Source organism: Dendroctonus ponderosae, unplaced genomic scaffold (assembly GCF_020466585.1).
Source record: "Dendroctonus ponderosae isolate FM_Combo_2020 unplaced genomic scaffold, Dpon_F_20191213v2 Dpon_F_20191213_1, whole genome shotgun sequence".
NCBI classification, from domain to species: Eukaryota; Metazoa; Arthropoda; class Insecta; order Coleoptera; family Curculionidae; genus Dendroctonus; species Dendroctonus ponderosae.
In genome coordinates this window covers 12,299,112-12,306,004 of record NW_026017110.1, presented here as the reverse complement: position 1 = coordinate 12,306,004, position 6,893 = coordinate 12,299,112, and the positions used below count along the sequence as shown (strand labels likewise).

Genomic DNA, 6,893 nt, shown 5'->3' with positions numbered 1-6,893 from the left:
CTCCGAAAGTAACGCCTTAACGAAACTTTAGGTAAAAAATCTATTCGGCGAAAAACAAAATACTAAGCATTATAGTGTCTGTTGCATTTCATAGTTGTAGACCAAAGTATTGTTGAACGTGCAAAATTTGTGAATTACTCTGTCTATTATTATAGTTTCAATTTCAACGGGTAAATTCAGTGTATGTTTTGCTAAAATCTGTGCGAATTGTCGTTATTTTTATAGAGCTAGATGTAGCTTTACTTCAATACGTAAATTCCTAACATACATTTCAACTTTTGGCACTAAATCCATTCCTTAAGGTTGCGAATACAGATACTTGTTAACTTTGAAAACCATGCTTTCTAATCCAGACGTTTTTAAAACAACCATGTACGAGTAAAGCCTTCCGATTTGAGCAGTGGAAATCTTCAAATGCTTAATAAAGTCAAACAATATTTCTTTTATTCAAATTAAAAAGTAAATAAATATTGACATAATATAGCCAAAAATATTTTGATGTGCCTGAATATGCCGCTATATAACTGTCTTAATGCAATTCTGCAGACCTGCAATTAGTTTTTTTAGGCCAAATATAGATACATAATTCAAATTATTTTTCAAAATTGTTATAGGAAAGCTGCTAATGAAATTAATTGAGTTTTGCAGTTATAAAAGCAATGCGTTTCCAGAATCCTTGCTTGCACTTGTTTGGCTTGTATTGATATTCAATCCATTTAATATACCCTGTGTATAATAAAACCCATACGGTTTTCGATTATAGACTATATAACTTCAACCATTCCGTGCCACTTTCTTGACAACTTAATTTCTTCCATCACACTTTCCATATGTAACACTACTATCTTTAATTATGCTCACCGGGTGTTTAAAAGTGGTTTAAACATACCAACACACTATTTTTAAGCCACTACATAAAAACCAAACGTTCGAGTTCTGGTTCTTTTCAGCAAACTTTTATCGTATATTTTTGCTATCTAACGGTAGGTAGTAGCCGATAATTTGAGTAGCATCTAATAAAGTGTGAAATAGCGACTTTAAATAATACTTCAAATCTTAAATTTTTTGCTCATTATCCTATGGTAATTTTTGTAAGATATCACTTACTTTGCTGCACCTGATCGACACCTGATCACCACAGCACTCGGTCGATTGATTTGATCTTAATCCAGACTGATAATCATGGATTATTTTGTCTTCTCTAATATTAGAGATCAAGTTCTTTTAGCAATAATTTTGGAAAACTCTTTGAGGTTTAGGAAACAGGAAAATTGTCCTGTGTGACTTGACATAGTATAAAGAATTACAGGATTCAGGCCTGGATTGCATGATTTTCAAGTTTTGTCCCGTACCCGATCAAATCTTGGATTCTTTTTAATTTGCGAGTTTTACTAATTTCTTCAGTTGCTTCTTCCTCTGCAACCGAAACAATTTTGCCTGTTCGTTTGGAGGTCAGAATATTTTCTGTAACAGGTAGCTTTTCTGCCAAAAATAATTTCGATTTTTGACGATCATTTGGTTTTGCTGTTTTGTATTTGTGTTTAAAAGTGCTTGTTCGCACTGTTTTTCCTATTTACGTTGGGACTATTCGTAAAATGGGTAGTTTTGTTAAATTTTTGAATGCATATGCAATGTCGATGAGTTTGACTGTTTTGCAACTTCCGCTCAATGTGATTTCATTCCGGTTCGACATTTCCAAGGTTGCATATGATTTAAATTTTTTTTACATATTCTTATGAGTTCTACTGAAAAGTCTGATTCAAAGCCAGGCAATTATAAATTTTGACCAAATTCGATAATGCTTTTTTGAAGCTTGAGAGCCTAATAAATCTGAATATTTGGTTATTATTATACGTTAGTCAGCTAGTAGGTTTTCTTTAAAATTATTTATGTTAACATAAATTAATGTATACATAAAATGAGTATTAAATGAACAGCACTAAAGTAAATGCTTCATTTTCTTAATTCATTATGTATTTAGTTGGAAGATCTCCACGATGTTTAATAATATTTTTGATGGCAACAATATTTCCGGCTCTAAATAGCAAATGAAGCGAAGAGGTAACTGTTACATAAGGTTGTATAAGGATATACATATTTATGGGCCCCTAAAAAATACTCTTAATGTGCTTGTTAATCTTGGATTGCTAGTAACTTGAAATCGTTGCCATTAAGCACTTCCACAAAAAATACAGCAAAGCAAATGACATGGAAAAAACCAAATAGACAAATATCATACAGAAATAACACAGACAATAGTGGTGAACAATACAATGTAAATCAATTAAATGACCGTCATACCCAACATGCTAATAAGGAAGTGCAAGTCAGTTTTTGCTTTTGCAAGCAAAACTTGATTATGTCCATTTGGTTTGGCAAAGTCTGAATTTACATATAGGAGGCTTACCTAAAGACTACAAAGTCACTCTTTCAAAAATATTTTACTTTTTTGAAAGCCTTCCGTGCACATTTTTGTAATGGACTTCATGCAAAAGGTTTATTGGATCGGGAATGAATAATCTTCAGATGGCCATTGCTGCCATCTGAAACAATTTCCATCGTCAAATTATGACCAGTATTGGATTGAAGATGAAACTTGTAAGCAAGTATTCTAAGCCATAAAGTCATGATCAATTGATAGATATAATGTTAGGTTCTTTTCCTAGCGTATTTTAATCAATATTACTGCTGGTAAACCTAAGAACATGCAATACTAGCAATACCCATGACCTGGTTTTTGATCAGCTTCCTGGGCAATTAATTAAATAATTTAATTTCTGTATTTAACACTAACCCTATTCGTTATTTGCATGTATATTTACACCTAACGTTCAAGTTTCTTCTCAATTATTTACTACTATGGTCGTAATCCCTAGAAAACTAGGCACTTATTATTCACCTCTCTAATGGAACATTCCCTCAATTTAGCCAGTTCTGTTTGTTATTTACTAAGCTAACTTTCCACAAGGGTTTTCGAGTCTTATATTTAGAGAAAATTAACGAATACCTACGCAGCTAGTCAACAAGCTTTAGCTTTCATGTAACAAAAGATTATTCTGCCGTACAATGCCAATATCAAACACCCACTTAGTGTTGACTTTTTCCGTATAAAACTAGGATAACAAATTGCTTAATATGTTATAGAAATGTATTGTTTATGAAGATTGCTCTTGATGCTCGTTCTCTGATTAGTTTGTGATAGTTTAACAGACAGAAACAATTGAGACATGCTATTAGGCAAAAACTTATTTAACGCTTGAAAGGTTTGCAAATGTTACGAAACCAATTCAAAATAAATATTTGATTAAAATTTGCTCCGTCGAAAAGCTTAACGTAACCTAAAAGGTCTATAGTGCTTCATTCAGAAAATGACTTGCTAATAATTCCTTGCAAAATTCGCATCTTCTGCGTCAAGCAAATTATGCCTTTGATTGAGAGAGTATTTTTAGACTTCCATATTTGGATCGTTGACATCAATAAGGGCTAATGACAATTTTACGCATTTACAAAGTTGTCTACTCGAGCCAGGTTGGAATAATAAATAGTTTGGGTTTTTTAAATAGTGCTTAACTAATCTGAGCAATCCCGTATACAGAAAAGTTATATGTTCATCGAGTTTACAATTTTCTACAGAAACACATATACCTAAATCATAGGGCGGTAAATCCATTTGATTCTTTTGCTGAAAAATTCCTAGAAGGTTGATCTCATAGTAAGTGCATATCAATTTAAGTACTTATATTTTGTTACAATACTCAAGAAAGTAGGAAGTTGAGCGAAGAAAAATTGTACTTTTATTACAATATTTTAAAATATTACGAACCTAACTGGTTCCTAATGTTTGCACCACAACAATTATTATGATTGCAAGATGGAAGATAGTCTAATTGCAAGATGGTTGATTTTCATGGGGATTCGGTCTGGGTTTTCCAAGAAAATCCCAGACCGAATTCCCAAGAAAATCAACCATCTTGCAGTTATTCGATATCGGTCAAGAAACTGAACTTATTAATAATTATTATGAGCTCTCTCTTTGATAGATCGCTGAATTAATTTACGTTAAAATGTATTTTGATGGTAGTTTAAAAAACTATATTTGTTACTAATCATTTCAGCAATTTGAAAATATTCCTTACTAAATAAATTAAGTAATTTTTACTTTTTACAATTACTCTATTTTTATAATGGAGGCCTATTATTCAAAATTGGACTATGTGCAACAGGTAAATGGGATCACAAATGCTGTAAAACATTTTTTAAACGAGTAAGTAATTAGCTTAGGAAAAACTTTAGATATTTGAGTGTACAAGAGTCGTATCCTAACTATTTCTGTAAAATGTTAATAAATGAACAAACAGTGGTTTCAATTTTTGAAATTTTAAGCTCTCAGTCTCTTTTAGATTATTATTTAGTCGAGCATGTTTGGTTTTTGGAAAAGAAAAGAGAGTAAGCCCTAGAGGTCAAATTGTTTTTAATATGAAAACATACATTTTCACCTTTAGTATACGCGCAAAACTTTTTGATGTGTCATGAGAAAACTCAAGCTGTAACTGGTATCAGGCTGACTGTTTAGACCTTCACTTTAACGAGTAGCTAATGCTTCGATAGCAATGTTTAGTGTCCAAAGAAATAAAAGGCATTCGATCTTCAGTCCTGCAACTTTCCGTTAAAATGTTTGTATCATCAGGAAAAATTTTTTATTTTACGCTTAGAAGAAAATTAGATTTTCTGAAACAAAGCTTTTTCAAACGGTAGCTTTCGTGAAGGAAAGTGAGAAAAGTTTAATTGTTTATCCTTCGCGCTTTTGATTACGAAACACTCACTTAACATTGATTCATAAACAACCAATTAACCTTATTCTTGAGAGTATCTGCTTTTATATTAAAGTTTGTTTGTTAGATTTCTATTGGATAATAATTTTCTTTGTAAAAATCTCTCTAGCTCGACATTTTTTTATTACAATAGACAACCTTGCATCGTACATAGTAATTACATGAAATTGTTGTTCGCATGTTCACAAAATGCGATTTGTTTGTATTCGAGCGAAACTAGTCGCTTCGTTCTTTGTAGATGAATAAAAAATACTCTATTGATGATATGTTTGTTAGATAATTTGTATCTACGGTTGAGCATTTCTGATATTCTTATTTGACTTTGGAGAAATTTGGAACAAAATATTTTGTTCCAAACTGCTTTAAATATTTAGAAATATATCATGATTGGCAAAAGCAGCAAAAGCAAAATGTGTTAGGTGCTAATTCATTTCAGCGCACTACTAAATTAAAACCATTTGAAAAAAAACGCCTATCAACGCTGAAAGGAATATTTGTCTCCACGATTATTTTACAGAGTCTCTGTTAAATAGGTTATTGGATAAATAGGGCTCAAAAAAATTAGAACACACCCACCAATTTTACGTAGGGTACTCTTACAGCCATGACCCATTTCTGTTCCGCTTTTAATTTTCTTCGTTCCATTTTGATTCTTAAAAAATAACACCCCAGCACGTTGCCTCTGATATGTCATTCGAATTTTAATTTGTATTTACTTGGATTATATTCGTTTTTGTTGCCACTTCACAATTTATACTTTCTCGGGACAAAAAAAATTATACAAAGAAAATCCCAAATCTACAGTTTTTAAACATTGAAAATAATATTTAAGCTAAAATTCTCGTTCAATACAAAGTCACTTTGCTTCTAGTTATGTATATTTAAACATGTATTCTTCTGAAGAATTCCTTAAACTTTCTTGATATTCTGACCACATTTTATATAATATGCTCTGTGCTTAAAGATAGCAAATCTCGCCAATTTACGAGAATGATACTAAATTTGAAATAAGCGAGTCAGTTCATTTTAATTTAATAAATAAATGAAAAAAATAGGAATATGAAATTCTACCCCGTTATATTCCCAACAGTGGACAAGCCGCAATTCAGATTGTTTGAGAACGTTTCAAGAACAATATAAGAACGCAGATATTTGTTGAACTACATGGGTAATTTTCTGTTATAAGTCATCCATTCTGTAACTATATTTAATGTTATTATTTATCTCTAGTGGTCGTTAGCTAACATACCATTTAGGCATAATGTCGATTCTGCATAAACCAAATAATCCTTTTGGTTTGTTGATGATAATTTAGCTAAATTACAATCGGCGATCAAGATCATCTTTGTTCAGTTGCCGACTCATTTTAAGATCGACGTTCTTAAGAGAAATTTGTAAAATGTTTATAATATAGAGACATTATAATACGTCTGCCTTGTCCTAGACGCCTACTAGGCAAATGGAATTAAAACCAAATTTAAATTAAATTTTCTTTCAAAAAACGATTATAATAGAACTTTCCAATCCGGGTAGATGCGATGCATTAAATGCTTCGATAGACTAAATTGATCTGAGACTGCCGATTAAATCATAATCCGCATTGAAAACTTGGAGAAATTCATTTGAAACAAACTTTGGTTTGAGGCGAGCATTATCAGTTGAAAATTAATCCAGGAAGATAAGATTAAATATTTAGATTTTAGTAATATGTTCAGGATTAAATTGCTAAAATCAGTGTTAAGTCCGGAGCTGTGCGATCTCTTGGAATCTTAGTTCTACTTTTTTGGCAATGATTGCATATGAATAAATTAATGGAGAGTTTTCAAAAAATATACCATTTATATCCTACAACTCGTCTTACAGTTGTATTGGCTTTTTACCACAAGTAGGGTGCTCACCTGACCTGTGAACCCTCCACACTTCATTCGGGCTTAGGACCGGCACTAGCAGTTGTAAGGCTACAGGCGGTGTTATTGGATTCTTCTACACAAGGAAGATGAAGATGAAGATAGGGAACAGACAAAACTTGATCATGAAGAAAACAAGGACACGTAATTAGCA

At 31.8% G+C, this 6,893-nt stretch overlaps 1 protein-coding gene across 20 annotated transcripts in view; it reads left to right on the top strand.

Annotated features, from left to right (window-relative positions):
* LOC109535703 (MAP kinase-activating death domain protein) overlaps positions 1–6,893 on the top strand; it is a 56,729-nt gene that overhangs the window by 707 nt on the left and 49,129 nt on the right. The gene's annotated exons all lie outside the window — the stretch shown is intronic.